Below are 16,859 nucleotides of genomic sequence, written 5' to 3' on the forward strand. Positions count from 1 at the left end.
TTCATACCTTTGTCACTAAGATTTGTATTTTTTATATTGAACATTTATGGCAAGTTTTAATAAAAAACCAACCTTAGGATTCAAAAATTCTTTTAAACATTTGTCAGAGAGATATGAAAAACATCCAAAAAATCTTGAGTATTAATGTTCATCCCAGTTTCATACTGAAAACAAATGATATGTTCTCTTAAGGTAAGCACATGAACATGTGTACTAACTATATTGGGTACTTGACAGTGACATAAAAATACCATGACCATGGCCACTTTTAGAAGGAAAATTTGCCTCACAGTTCCATGGATATAGGAGATTATCAAAGCATGGATGAATAATAATGGTAAGTGACAAGCATTGACAGTGGTGTAGAGTGTTGTATGAAAGGAGAGAAGGTTAGCACTCCCCTTGACAAGGATGGAAGAGGCCCTTGGGCCTAACGACAGTGGTGTAGAATCTGAGAGTCCACATTCTACAACATAGGCATGACATACATGGACCACCTATCTCATCTCCAGTGATAAACAGAGAGAGAGAGAAAGAGAAAGCAAGCAAAACACACACACACACACACACACACGCACACACAAACACACACAAACCAAACCAAACAAAAATCCCACAAATCAAACAGTAGCCAGAACACATAATTCTTTACCTCCAGTTCCCAAAGTACTTGGCAACACTACTGTGAATCCATGCACAGAAGTTCTGCTGAATATAGACTGCTGCTCTTTGATTAACCACTTCATGTATTTGTCTGGAAAGCAAATCCAAATAGGATTTATTATTGTCTAATTATTTTACCATTATAGTGGGTAAATTAACTATAGATTTTTCAGGAAACAAAAGAACACTAATATATTTATGAAAAACCCATAAAATTTGTTATGCATTTTAGCAGAAGAGAAAAGTTTTTCAGGTATTTAGAAAAATAAATATGCCAGGCAGTGGTGGCACATGTCTTTAATCCCAGCACTGGGGAGGTCAAGGCAGGCAGATTTCTGAGTTTGAGGCCAGCGTGGTCTACAGAGTGAGTTCCAGGACAGCCAGGACTATACAAACTCTGTTTCAAAAAACCTAAAAAAAAAAAAAAAACTAAAAAAAACAAACAAACAAAAAAAACCCCATAAATAAATAAATAAATAGGACATATATTTAAATATCTATGAAATATGTTTAAAGAACTATGAAATATATTTAAATAACTATAAAATGTATTAAGAACACTTTCTGCATTAATTAATTTACAGACCGATATATCCTGAAATGTTTGTATATAGAGCTAATATAAACGTAAGGAAAGCTAGAAAGATTGAAGAACCAAAGGAAGGTCCTGTACTGTTGATGGAAATATAAAATGGAAAAGTTATTGTAGGAGAAAACACCCTTGGAGATTGCTAAACTAAAATATAGTTGCATAATCCTGATTTTTGATGCAGCAGTAACCCTGTTGTATGTACTTAGGAAATAAAACTAGCCATGGATGAACAAGGAAAATGTTATAATGAGAAAAATAAGCCAGGCATTAAAAAGTAAATAGTGCATGATCCAACATAGATATGCAAGCTAACTAAGCCTAGTGCTATGAAGTACCAAATAGAATGCTCATTACCAGGAGCAAGAGAGGAGAGAAAAGAGGGACTGGGGATTATGAAGAACAGTGTATAGTTACATGCTAAATGGATTCTGGAATTGTAATGTACAGCATCATTCTTAGTACTATTACAGACATTTACACATGCCCATAGGCACATTTAAATGTCTATAACATTTGTCTATAACATTTAAAATTAGGTCACAGAGAAACTCTGACTATAGTAAATAGCAGAAAAGATGCATGTGTTCATTTGTTTTATTCTGATTATCTTTTCACAATCATATAGTGTGTAAAAGAAATATATTATATGGCTGTAATTTATATACTTTTATATCTATGAGCTATTTCTCAATAAAAACTGAAAAAATAAAAAAAAAAAAACAGAACTCCAATGGCTCATGCTCTAAAGAAGAATTGGTAAATGGGACCTCATGAAACTGGAAAGCTTCTGTAAAGTGAAAGACATAGCCAATAAAACAAACCGTCAACCTACAGACTGGGAAAAAAATCTTCAGTAACCACACATCCCATAGAGGGTTAATATTCAAAATATATAGAGAACTCAAGAAGTTAACCACCAAAAAAATAAACAACCCAATCAAAAAAAGTGGGATGTAGAACTAAACTAAGAATTTTCAACATAGGAATCTCATATGGCTAAGAAAAACATAAAGAAATGTTCAAAGTTCCTAGGAATCACAGAAATGCCTTACACCAATCAGAATTGCTAAGATCAAAACCTCAGAAGACAGCACATGTTGGAGAGCACATAGAGAAAGAGGAACATTCCTCCATTGTTGGTAGGATAGCAAACTGATAAAACCACTCTGGAAATCAATGTGGAAGTTCCTCAAAAAATTGGAAATAGATCTACCTGAACACCCAGCAATACCACTCTTGGGAATATACCCAAAAGATGCCCTACCATGCCACAGGGGCACATGTTCTACCATATTCATAGCAGCCTTATTTGTAATAGCCAGAAGCTGGAAACAGCCTAGATGTCCTGTAACAGAATAATGAATACAGAAAATGTGGTTCATTTACATAATGGAATACTACTCAGCTACTAAGAATGAGGACATCCTGAGTTTACAGGCAAATTGATGGAAATGCCATCCTAAGAAGGTCTCTCAGACCAAAAAGCATATGCATGGTATGTACTCACTAATAAGTGGGTATTAGCCAGAAAAAAAAAGTTGAATACCCAAGATATAGCCCACAGAATTCAAAAAGGTCAACAAACTGAAGGGCCCAAGTAAGGATGCCTCAGTCCCTCTTGGGAGGGAGAAGAAAGAAATCACAGCAGGGGTGGAGGGATGTGGGAGGGAAAGGCAATTGGCTGGCGGGGGAGGCGTTTGGGCAGAGAGGGGAACATGATCAGGTACTTGGTGGGGGAAAAGGACTGAAATCTCTGGGGGCCAGCAGAAAGAATGGAAACATTCATTGAGAGGAAAGATGTATGGAAGGCCCTCCAGAATGCACTAGAGACCTGGGAAGTGGGAGACTCTCAGGACTCAAAGAGAGGGACCTTAGATGAAATGCCCTAATTTGGGGAGAGGGAACTTTTAGAACCCACATCCAGCAGAAAGACAGGGCATCAAATGAAGGATGGGGTTGCCATCCATCCCACAGTTATAACTATGACCCATAATTGTTCCTGTCTGAAATAATAGCAGGGATGGAAATGGAAAAGAGTCTGAGGAAAAGATCCAGCAATAGGCCCAAAGTGGGATCCAACTGAAATGGATTTCCCAAGACATGACACTATTACTGATGCTATTGAGTGCTCACTAAAAGGGACCTATCATGACTGCCCTCTAAAAGATCCAACAAGCAGCTGAAAGAGTCAGATGCAGATATTTGCACTCAACCAATGGACAGAAGCTTCTGACCCCTGTGGTTGAATTATGGGAAACCTGGAAGCCGAGGAGAAGGGTAGCCCTGTAGGAGGACCAGACTCAATTAATCTGGACCCCACAAGATCTCTCTGATACTGGAACACCAACCAGGCAACATACATAAGCTGATATGAGGGCACAACACTTACACAGCAGAGAACTGCGGGGTCTGGGTTCAGTCAGAGAAGATTCACCTAACCCTCAGGAGACTGGAAGCCCCAGGGAGTTTAGAGGTTAGGTGGGGTGGGGGTGGGGGTGGGGACATCCTCATGTGGACAGGGGTGAAGGGAGGAGGTACTGGATTTGGAACTGTCAGAGGGGAATAAAATCTGGAGTTTAAAATAAAAAGAAAGAAATTTTTAAAAAAGGAAAAAGAAAGAAAACAGTAAAGCTCAATCACTATATTACTCTCGTGGCTGGACCTTCAATGACTTCTAGGTTGATATAGAATATGAAAACATAATAGAAATTTATGTTATGCATTATATGTAGGAGATAAGTAAATGATACAGAAGCTTATCTACATATTATTATGTAAGTGTATATATGTATACATATACATGAATACACAAATATGTGTGAAAATCAATATATGTGATGGCTAAGATGCAGAAACCATCTTTTCTTCAGTTAGTAGTAAAAATTAGCAATATAAGTTTTAATATATATAATTATATATGTGTGTATATACATGTGTATACATATGGGTATATATATATATATATATATATATATATATATATATATAATCATGAAATCTAAGATTCTGAAACAACAAGGGTATTTGCTTGATTTGTATTAAAACTTGACCTCACGGGTCATACTAAAGTCTTATGTTCAATGTGTAACATATAACACAACTGTGTCCCATTATATAGTAACATGGATCTGTGCCATATTATATAGTAACAGGGTTCTCTTACCCACACATTAGGGGATCTTGTTATTGTATTAATCTTCTTTACGAAGACATAGTTATATCCTTTACAAATTTCAAATGATACAGAAGTATTTAAGAGAGAAGCTCTCATTTTATGCTTGGTGTACTTACATGGAAGGTACTCGTCATATACCCATGGGATGTTTTGTTTTGTTTTGTTTTGTTTTGTTTTGTTTTGTTTTGTTTTGTTTTGTTTTGTTTTGTTTTGTTTGTGTGTGTGTGTGTGTGTCATGTTTTCAATGGTTGATTTTTTTCTTTCTGCTTAAAGTTTATCAGGAAGTAATTACAGTAGTCAATGAATTTGAGTCAAGCAGTTCTAACTATGAGCAGACTCTTTGAGATCACTGATGCAGAAGAAGGCTCAACTGTCTTACTTTTCTTTTCAACTTATTTTTTGTTAACTCCTTTAAGAACACTTCAGTTCTAAATGATAGATTACACAATCTTCTAGCAGATCAAAGAACTTTATGCTTTTTAAGAAACTCACAATCGCTCTCAGGTATAGTTACCATATAGTGTCAGATAGAATGTGAAAGTAGAATTGTCGATTTACTTGAAGTTTCTGGATAGTTTTTGGAGGCTTTCAAATCAATACCATGGTTAGTTCTATCACATGAGAACAATGCATAGTTAAGTAAAAAAGAGTGAACTTCAACCTTGTTCTCCTCTTTCTGTTCTGAGAAAAACACCACCATAAAAACCAACTTATGATTGATTTTTTTTTCTTTTTTCTTTTTTATGTTGTTGTAACTTAGGAAAAACTGTAGCTGTTGGATACTTTCAGGACACAGTCTACTACCAAAGGGAGACTTAGCAGAACAGCTTGCTTTGTCACAGGTTCATGCTTAGTTAACTTTCTTGTACAGCTCAGAACCACTTGACTTGGGATATTGCTGCCTGCAAAGCTGGACTTTCCTATATCCATGAGCAAGAGAATACTCCACAGATATTTTTACATGAGCAAATCTAATGGAGGAAACTCCTCAACTGAGGCTTCCTCTCAAAGGACACTGGGATGTGTTAAATTGAAAGATTAATCTAAGTAGTACAGCACTTAGAGAAATGATTATAAGGTGAAAACAAAATCTTTTGCAATACTGAGAACAGTATATTGTTTAGCCAATGATCTCTATTAGTAACATAGGTAATACAAATAAAGACATTTATTTTATAATAAAGAGTAAGCAAGGCTAGAAAGAATGTCACGTGAGGCAATGAATTGGATAAATAGCTACTCACAGAAGTTTGTGTGTGTTTCTTCATATCATCTCTCTCTCTCTCTCTCTCTCTCTCTCTCTCTCTCTCTCTCTCTCTCTCTCTCTCTCCCTCCCTCCCTCCCCCTTCTCTCTCTCTCTCTTTCTTTCTTTCTTTCTTTCTTTTTCAGCATCTCAGAGTATCAATGGATGTTCATGTTGATGTTCTAGAGAAGGATTTACAAGCCTCAAGGGAACACTGACTAATAGGAAGGCATTTTTTATTGGTTATTTTATTTACATTTCAAATGTTAGTCCCCTTCCTTGTTTCCTCTATACAACCCCCCTATCCCCATTCCTCCTGCTTCTATGAGCATGTTCCCCCACATGTCCACTGACCTTCCTCACCACCCAAACTTTTCCTTATATTTGGGCATCAATTCATCTTATTTTTTAAGTAAAATAATATTTTAATATTTTTCTTTCATAATTTCATATATCTTTACAGTGAATTATGAGTATATCTAACCCCCCAAACCCTTGGATTATTTTCTCATTCTACCTTAATACTGTACTTTTTCAAACCCTTTTTATATTATGATAATATGACAAGATTATTCTTTTCCCTTATTTTTATCCAAACCCTACCATATACACACCTTGCTTTTTTTCATTAATGATTGTCCCATGCATACACTTATATTCAGAAATACACCCAGAGCAGTTTGTATAATGTTACTCATATGCATGTTTTCAGGATTGACCATTTGGTATTGGATAACCAATCTCTAAGTTTTTCTTTGAGTTTACAAATGTAGTTTCTAACACTCTGAGAAGACACAATATCACATCAAACTCCTTGAATTTCTGGCTTTTAAACTATTTCCATCTCATTTCCATCTATATTAACAGAGCCTTACCTCTAAATATTAATATACAGTTTAAATGAAATTAAATCAAGTGGGCTGATAATGCTTCCTCCAAAAGCCAAAGGCCTTCCAACAAAAAATCTAAATATAGGTATGAGAATCCTTCCTTAGAGTTGTTGGTTGGGGTTCTTTAAGAGATACTAAAAATTGTATATGTTATTGATATTATCCTTGTTGCCATTTAGAGGAGTAACGTAAGTAGCTATTGCTGAACACCATGTATCCAAGTTGTAGAACCCAGAGGCCTCTGAGCTGAAATTGACTTGAATCCTTGCTGAGGACTAGCTTTCATGGTTCCAGAAACTGACATGCAAGCTTCCTATGGAGAGAAGCAATGGACAGTCCTACACAACTCTGATGCCTCTGAGCCACAACACGAAGCAGCATGACATAATAACCACGAGTGTGTAGTAGTTCCTTTAGAGAAATGGGTGGTGGAGCTAAAGGTGATTGCTTTGTGTTTGCTTAGGTTTTTTTTTTTTTTTTTTTTTTCCTAGAACACAGGCTTTTGGTGATCAGGATCAACTCCATATTTGGAAAGCAGCTTTTGCTGCTCGATGGAGTTTGATTGTTCAAGTTGCTATAAAGCACCCCAAATACTTCACGATTTTTATACCAGCTCAATACGAGGTGAAATGTTCAGAAAAAGGTTGAGAGAGGAGTATATTACTGAATGTAAAGACAGTTGTGGGGGAGGGAGTTTCTGAACAATATTTGAGTTTATTTCTATGACTTGATTTTGCATATCTTGTTGAAGGAGTCATAAAATCCTCAGGTTTTTTCAGTGATATTCTTCAGTTATATTTAGTTGTATTTCTTGGTGAATAGAAAATATTTCAGTGTCATGTAGCTCAATGTAACTCTTTTGTTTGTAAATGTAGCCATCATGGGGAGATCTGTCTGTTCCACTGTCTGGGGATGCAACTTCTCTGATAACTCTACCATTACCCTACTCAGGGCATGAAAGATTAGTACTAATTATGAGGCATGACTTCAAATTAGTCTTAAAATACGAGGCTGTGGATCTGCTCGCTGTAGCTTGGCTGTTCATTCAAGTAAACTTTGAGTATTGTAGCTGTGTTCTGAAAGCCATGACACCAAGCAAGTGTAAGCTAGTTGATAACATTTTTCTTTATCTCTAATAATTTAGTATGGAAAACTATATATAATTTTACTTTCACCAGAAGTTGACTTAGTATCAAACAGCAAAACATCACAGGGATCATTCCTTGCTTATTATCAAGGAGTATGATACACAGGGACCACTTGAACCATGTACAAAATATCCACACTCAATAAGTAATATTTGTAAGTTTAATTTTTTTCAAACCTTGGTTTTAATGATGTTTCTTAAATGTTTTAACCTCCCATTTAGCCTTCTACCTACTAGAGGTAGTGGAAAGCAAAGTATACAGGGAAGTGGACCTGTTTAGAAAGGTTCTTTGGAGCAACTCCCATCTTCGTTGCCTGGAAATCAGTAGTTCTGTTCACACATTTGCAGGCACCAGCAGCTCGATCCACTTGCAAACACTTCCCAGACATAGTGACAGTCCAGTTTGATAGAGTCTGGTTAGCAAGAGCTGTTACACAACCTAGCAGAGGCAGCTATGCCTCAGCCTTGGCTAGAGTTAGCAAAAGGGACCAGTAGGAAGACCAGGAGAAGTTCTCAGCTGTGACTCAGGAAAGCAAAGATCAGTGAAGACAAGAAACCACCACAAGCTTTGTACCAGCTAGCCAAGCTCTGTCTCTGTCACTCCATTTAGTCCTATCTACACCCTGCAAACATCAAGTATTGACTCACCATGCATCCAATCAGCTCGAGTCTGTGGAGTCCTGACAAATGCTGCTCAACTATGAAATGTAAGACAAACAAATACATGCTCATTGTTAGCAAAGTATCCTTCATCACACGTCCTTTCATGTGCTTGCTTTACCAGAACCTCCACCCTCCTGTGTCTGCTTCAGCAAAATGACCCTTCATAAGTCTGCTTTAGCCTTTCACACTTGTGTGCACTTTAATGAAACATTCCTTCATATGTTTGCCCAGCAAAACACGAACCAAATAATTTTCCAAAGAACTCTCTAATTTCCCTTGATATATTATTGTGACTATTTTTAATTATATACTTTAAAGACTAAAATAATTGCTAAAACAAACCTAAATTTAAAATCACAGTGATAGAGGGACATTTCTTTTTTTTTTTAATAAATGTGTTTTCTAACAACTATTTTGTTTCATCTTGGAAAATACAGAACTTTTAAGTTCTGTATGTTAATTTACCAAAGATATATACTCCATGCCACTGGTTCTTCATACTTTAGAGTTGCAGGTATGCAATCATTTATTTGAACAAAATACATAAAATTCTAAAAACATTTCACCTCTATAGAGAACCATGTATTCCAAATATGTTGGTCCAGAAAGAGTTATTTCAATATCCTTAAAATTATGAATAATTTCAAATACTCCAAAGACCCACAGGAAGAGAGGTCTGATTTGCTACCTTGTTACTATTTCCATTTTAAGACTACATTCCATTGGGGTAAAACAAATTTTCTTCATCACCATCGTTGGGGAGAATGAGGCAAATGTTTCCCATCCTTGACTCTTCGCTTTTACTTACTTCCTACTTATCTCATCATCTTCCCTACAATTTCATAAGCTGAGAAATGAAGCCCTCCCCGAAATAAAACACAGCTGTGCTGATTACATCCCCAAAGTCCAAAATAGACATTACCACATTTATTTACTGTAAGGATGCGGCAATGCCTCTAAGAAAGTGCAGAACAGGGAAAGAATCAGAAACTACTGCTAAAATGTTGAAAAATCAGAATTACAGAATATTTGCAAAAACGATTAATAAACCTATTAATGAAAAATGCTAATAATGTGTTTGGGTTCTGTATTGAGCTTAAAATAAGGGTAATGAATTGATTTAATTTTACTCAGTAATTTCTGCTTAAACTACTAATTTATTGGTCAACACATTATTTTCAGAAGTTGTAGTTGACTTTACTTTTCAGAAAGCCTACTTAAAAGATATCACCATACAATTAAATTATTTAAAAACACGGCAAATTTTTTCCATTCAGAAATATACCAATTTACTCATACTTAACATATTTTAGTATAACAACTAAAAGTAAATAAATTGCAAAATAAAATTTTTAGCATTATAATTTTACTTATTCATATCATTGTACTTACTAGTTAAAAAATTTACATGTGAGAAATAGAAATAAAATATTGGATGTTATATAGTATAAGCTTATTGTTTTGAAAGGTTCTCCATTACCAATTTTAACATGAAATAAACTCGGAATGTTTTATAACAAATATGAAATCCGTATTGATCTTTTAAAGCATGTTCGATAAGTCAGAGTTTTCATAATGACAGCTAAATACCAGAAAGTATTTGTTGTAAATATAAGGTAAAAATATATAGAAAACTGGGCACATAAACATGATTGATACCTTATTGTCCTTAGGGATTATAGTGTAATTATGAGCCAGTATCCATCAGTGCTTACAGATACCCAGGTTCATATAAAATATGCTCCTATTCAACATCATTTTTTTATTTTTTCTTAAATATAAACAACATGTATGATATTGCCATGGTTTCTGTTGCTCAAATAATTTTATGGTATTATAACTAAATATATCGTCCACACTGAGCAACTAATAAATAACAGGACTAGGAATTTTAAGGTGTGGCAAATTTAAGAACTATTAATTATCTGTGTGCTTATCAAAGGAAATGATATCATCTATTCAGAATAAATTTAAAAAAATAAGTAAATGTTAAAACTGATCTCTACATGAAGCAAAGTTGTGACATCAAAATGGGTTTAAGCTGAAGGTGTAGTTCACTGCATGGACATAAGGCCTGTGTTAGAACAACTAACCAACACACACACACACACAAACACATACACACACGTGCATGAGCACACTGATGGTCATTCAAAGAAAGTTTAATGTTTTAAATAAAAACATATTCAAAAATTCAAATATACATGTTATTTATCTACGTATAATCAAGTCACACTTGTGAATTGATTCTAAGGGTAATCACAGTCATTTCAAAGATGTTTTTGATGTTTCTGTGAATCCAAATGGGACAGTTTGATACATTAGTGGACCAGGTCATCATGGGTAATTATACTGCCTCCAACCTTTACTTCCTGTTTTCATGGCATCTTCTGCTCTCCTTCCAGTCTTCTGTCTGGTCAACTACTCACAGTGGTCCCAGATCTCAGGCTGTGATCTACAATTGATCTACCACCGTACCAAACTACACTATTGCCTTCCCTTTCATTTCATTATAATGACGTTTATGAAAACTGCATTATGAAAAGCTTAGTTTTTTCATGTATTTTATCACTAAAATAAAACACTTTCATATCAATTTGGTGTGCAGAGGGACATGGGGCTGTAGATGGAGGTGATAGGCTTGAGCAAGGCAGTTCTCCCTGTTTGGTGGCTACTAGTGATTGAATTCAGATTGTCAGGTAAACTAGCTTGGCAGCAAATTCCTTTACTTGCTGAACCAATTCACTGGCCATAAAATATAATCTTAATGAGGATTACAATTTGTATGATGTGGTTATGGCTACAAACAGAGCCAATCATGGAACATATAAGCGGTAACTATTTCTTAGATGAATTAATGAATGGAAATTTATTCATTTCATGTTCATAGAAAGCATTCACATTTAGCATTTCTTCGTATTTTTCATAGAGATTTTATTTAAGTTAATTTTTTTTGCTTTATTTCAATGCAATTGTTTTCTTAACTATATATTATGTACATTAAAAGGAACAAGTCTGCAATAAGATTCTATCTTTTCTGTCCCCTAACATAGTATCATACTTGGACCCTGGGTACCAATTCACAGCTATGTAGCATGTGAATGTAAAGAGAGAAATCTTTGAACATCTGGACATGATTTTAGGATTGAAAGAACGAGTGTAGAAGTCTTATGGAAAAAACATCTGAAAATAATTTTTTGCTAGGCCACGTAGAGAAACAGGTGCAGATTCAATGACACACACAAAATAGAAATTGCAGAAAAGATAGACAGAGAGAAAGACAGAGACAGAGAGACAGAGAGAAAGAGAAACAGACAGAAAGACAGAGAAAGAGAAAGACTTTAGTCTTTTAAGTAGTGGACACAGCCAAACTATTTTTGTGTATTTGTTTTCTCTGGAGATATGGAGAAATTTGTTGTTTTTTAAGTGTGTGAAAGAGTCCAGTTCCTGTTCTAATGTGTGTAGGTAGACAGAAATGTAGACTGATCTGAGTCCTACAACCATTCCCAGCCGACTTGCTTATGAAACAAATTTGAATGAACAAACAGTAAAGGTTAATTTTAGAAAGCTGTTGAGATTTGGTATGGTGTGTTATGTAATACTGTTTATAGTAGTCTTTCCCAATATAAATATAACATTCCTGGTGGGAATTTGTAATGAAAAGTAAAAATGCAATTAAGTTCTGTAATACCAAATGACAGGAGACTATGCTATATATTATATAGTACATACCAAAAATACTTTCAGATTTTAAATGAGCATAATTTTATTAAGACCAATGTAGTTCTATGCTCTAATGAATGAGACCTTTTGTCTTACCTGAGTGAGGGAGCACTCCTTTCCTTCCTTCCTTCCTTCCTTCCTTCCTTCCTTCCTTCCTTCCTTCCTTCCTTCCTTCCTTCCTTCCTTCCTTCCTTCCTTCTTTCCTTCCTTCCTTCCTTCCTTCCTCCTTCCTTCCTTCCTCCTTCCTTCCTTCCTCCTTCCTTCCTTCTTCCTTCCTCTTCTCTCTCCCTCCCTCTTCTCCCTCCCTCCGTCCCTTCCTTTCTTCCTTCCTTCGTTCCTTCCTTCCTCCCTTCCTTCCTTCCTTCCTTCCTTCCTTCCTTCCTTCCTTCCTTCCTTCCTTCCTCCCTTCCTTCCTTCTTTCCATCCTTCCTTTCTCTATCCTTGTACTTCTCATTCTCTCTTTCTTTGTTTTATGTGGTTTATTGTGCTTCTGCACATGTCTGTATGCGCATTTATGTTAAAGAGGGGTATATACACATCTGATTTTTACTCAAGTAGATGCAAAATTGACTTCAGGTGTCTTTCTCCATTCCTCTCCATTTCAAACAAAATTCTTTGAGTTAACACATGAACAGCATGAAATCCACATTTCAAACATTATTTAAGAAGACCTTTGCATTTAGAATAGTGTTGATGGTTATAATTGTATTGAAACATTTTACTTTGAGAAAAATATATGTTAGAAGTGAACGTACCATTGCTTCTCTCTTCTTTTTGCTTTTGAAAAACATTTGGTTGCAGGAAAAAATATGACCAGTAATTTGGATTACTTTAGAGTACACACAGGCATCTTAATTTTAAATATTGTTTTGTGTTAGTCATCTTGAATTCTGTCTATCTAGTTCACTTTCTTAAGCAAAGCAGACTCATCTGATGTGCTTGCAGGTGCTTTTCTTTGTCCTTTTGAGACTAGGTTAAACACAGCTGGTTAACTCTGTCTATGGTTTGAAAGTGTTAGCATTTATTCTTATGTTCTTTCTGTCCTTAATTAAGGAAACAGCTTTCCCCCCAAAATGTCTGCTCATAAGTTTAAATGGTACTATGTTGAGATGCAGAAATCTGTCACTTCTTTTAATTTTTTCTGTACAGAACCTCTAATTCAGTGTGATCAAGTTTTAGAGATGCTTCTGCTCTTTCTTTCTCTAGCAGCAAATGACTTGTTGCTAATTGTGTTGAAGAAAAAGCACTTGAATTTCAAAATATGAATTTTGAAAAATTAGTCCTACTGATCAACTCCTTTCAAATTCCAAAGCACTTTGGTTCTTCTTTTTTTTTTTTATTTTTTTTTTTAATATTTTTATTACATATTTTCCTCAATTACATTTCCAATGCTATCCCACAAGTCCCCCATAGCGCCCCCCACTTCCCTACCCACCCATTCCCATTCTTTTGGCCCTGGCATTCCCCTATATTGGGGCATATAAAGTTTGCAAGTCCAATGGGCCTCTCTTTCCATTGATGGCTGACTAGGCCATCTTTCGATACATATGCAGCTAGAGACAAGAGCTCCGGGGTTCTAGTTAGTACATCATGTTGTTCCAACAATAGGGTTGCAGATCCCTTTAGCTCCTTGGGTACTTACTCTAGCTTCTCCATTGGGAGCCCTGTGATACATCCAATAGCTGACTGTGAACATCCACTCCTGTGTTTGCTAGGCCCCAGCATCGTCTCACAAGAGACAGCTATATCTGGGTCCTTTCAGCAAAATCTTGCTAGTGTATGCAATGGTGTCAGCGTTTAGAAGTTGATTATGGGATGGATCCCTGGGTACGGCAGTCTCTAAATGGTCCATCCTTTCATCACCGCTACGAACTTTGTCTCTGTAACTCCTTCCCTGGATGCCTCATGAAACTACAAAGCTTCTGCAAGGCTAAAGACACCATCAATAAGACAAAAAAACCACCAACAGATTGGGAAAGGATCTTCACCTATCCTAAATCAGATAAGGGACTAATATCCAATATATATAAAGAACTCAAGAAGGTGGACTCCAGAAAGTCAAATAACCCCATTAAAAAATGGGGCTCAGAACTGAACAAAGAATTCTCGCCTGAGGAATACAGAATGGCAGAGAAACACCTGAAAAAATGTTCAACATCCTTAATCATCAGGGAAATGCAAATCAAAACAACCCTGAGATTCCACCTCACACCAGTCAGAATGGCTAAGATCAAAAATTCAGGTGACAGCAGTTGCTGGCGAGGATGTGGAGAAAGAGGAACACTCCTCCATTGTTGGTGGGATTGCAAGCTTGTACAACCACTCTGGAAATCAGTCTGGCGGTTCCTCAGAAAATTGGACATAGTACTACCGGAGGATCCAGCAATACCTCTCCTGGGCATATATCCAGAAGATGTCCCAACCGGTAAAAAGGACACATGTTCCACTATGTTCATAGCAGCCCTATTTATAATAGCCAGAAGCTGGAAAGAACCCAGATGTCCCTCAACAGAGGAATGGATACAGAAATTATGGTACATTTACACAATGGAGTACTACTCAGCTATTAAAAAGAATGAATTTATGAAATTCCTAGCCAAATGGATGGACCTGGAGGGCATCATCTTGAGTGAAGTAACACAATCACAAAAGAACTCACACAATATGTATTCACTGATAAGTGGATATTAGCCCAAAACTTAGGATACCCAAGATTTAAGATACAATTTGCTAAACGCATGAAACTCAAGAAGAATGAAGACCAAAGTGTGGACACTGTGCACCTTCTCAGACTTTGGTTCTTCTTTTTCACAGTATATGTACAAGACATCTATGCCTTAAGTAATGCACAAGACTACATCACAGCTTGGCTTTATTTTATATCAGTATTCATAATACATAATATTGTAAGTAATAACAACACTGCTGAATAATAATACCTTATAGCAGTACTGAATAGAAAGCCTGAGATGAGAATAACAGTTTCCTATACAATCACCTTGCCTCTCCTCTGCTCTGAGGCAGTTCATTGACTGGAACATTAATCACACACTTCCTCTTCCTGTCCTCCTCTGCAGTAGGTAAGAATAATACAGACTCATGAAGTGAGGGGCAGTCATTTGAATCCACATTGTGAAATATAAAGGCCAAAGTATTCTGGGTAATAAAATGTGATTATCGAGTTCTTGTGAAAAGAATAGCACCCAGGTAAAAGTATATTATATTATTTTTAGGATAGAGACACTGTCACTGACAAAAGAGACATCAGGGTACATACACCAGGGGAAATCACTCTCTATTTTAATGTACTATTATTCTAAACTCAATTTTCTGAAATAATGATTATCTAGATCCTTATTCTAAAGTTCTGTTTGTGATGGTATCCTTGAAGCATCAGATTTAGTATATTTAACTTCATTCTCCTAGAAACTTTCCATTACAGAGACTTACTTTTGAAAAGATATGGAGTTCCATTAAATGAATATCCATTTACTCCTTTAATAGAATCTACTCTTAAAGTGTATTGTATTTTAAAACTGTAATATATGCTTATTGATGAAGGTAGAAGCTAAATCCTCTTTATTCGTATATGTAACTTAATGTTTGAAGTATTTGAAATTAATACCTACTACTTCAGGAAGCTGTGAGTGGAGAATTTATACATGTTATGAGCCTTTATCCAGAGAATCTGATATGCTGGGAACTGTCACATGACACAGACTAAATTTCTGTAAATGCCCCTTTTCCCCAAAGGACATCTTATTCTCTCCTTGATTTTTAACTGACACATACACAAGCGGTCATAACTGTGCTCATAATTTGTCATGCAGGTAAGCAGATTCTGTAACGTAGTTGGTCCAATAGGGTATTTGAGAATGTATGTTTTCTGGATCATTTCAAGGTTTTTCATTACATGACAAACTAGTCTAGAAGATCATTATTCTTTATTGTATCCTACTTATCTGTAGGAAAAGACACATTCCATAATGATTTTTTTTTCTTTTTGAGGTACTGTCCAAGATACTCAAATATTTTCTGAAGAAGACTTGTATTGGTATTTAAATGTCTGATTCTTGTAATTCTCATTTTTCCGATGAAATATAGATGATATTTTTTGTGTATTTGCCTACATTAGTCAATATTACACTGCTTCTTTAACATACACATAATTAAGTTCAGGCCTTGATAATACTTACAGTGTCATATCTCATTTGATTCTCAAACAAATCTATAAAGTAAGAACTAAAATAATTGCTATTCTGAATTGTGCAAAATCTAAGAATCGGATATTAATATTTCCAGAATGATCAATAGAGAGCAAGAATTAAAAAAAAAAAACAATTTTTTGTATTGTAGAGGCATAAAACCTTGGCTTATTTTTCACTATTGTGGATTCTTTCTCAGGTCATCAAACATATTTCTGACCACTCCAAGTATCTGTATTTTCATCAAAATAAGCATTGTCCCTCCCCAGTCACATATTAAGGCATAGCTTTCTCTATACTCATAGCAAAAAACTAACTCTTCTCAAATTAAGATGGAAGACTTGGATCACCTGCTGGAACATTCATTTCCATTCCTTTCCTCTCCCCTCCCCTCCCCTCCTCCTCTCCCCTTCCCTCCCCTTGCCTCCCCTCGCCTCATCTCCTCTCCTCTCCTTTTCTTTTCTTTCTTTTCTCATTCTCCTGTCTCTGTCTTTTCCTCCCCCTTCCTTCATTCCTCCCCCCAACTCCTCTTCCATTCTAAGTGACTTGGCAGTTATT

The 16,859-nt window shown here is 35.8% G+C and overlaps 1 pseudogene; it reads left to right on the forward strand.

The window, feature by feature from the left end:
• The first annotated feature begins 367 nt into the window (after positions 1–367).
• On the forward strand, positions 368–468 carry LOC115031237 (U6atac minor spliceosomal RNA; annotated as a pseudogene).
• The last annotated feature ends 16,391 nt before the right edge of the window (positions 469–16,859 follow it).

Source organism: Mus caroli, unplaced genomic scaffold, assembly GCF_978045245.1.
Source record: "Mus caroli unplaced genomic scaffold, Mus_caroli_1 scaffold_4, whole genome shotgun sequence".
NCBI classification, from domain to species: Eukaryota; Metazoa; Chordata; class Mammalia; order Rodentia; family Muridae; genus Mus; species Mus caroli.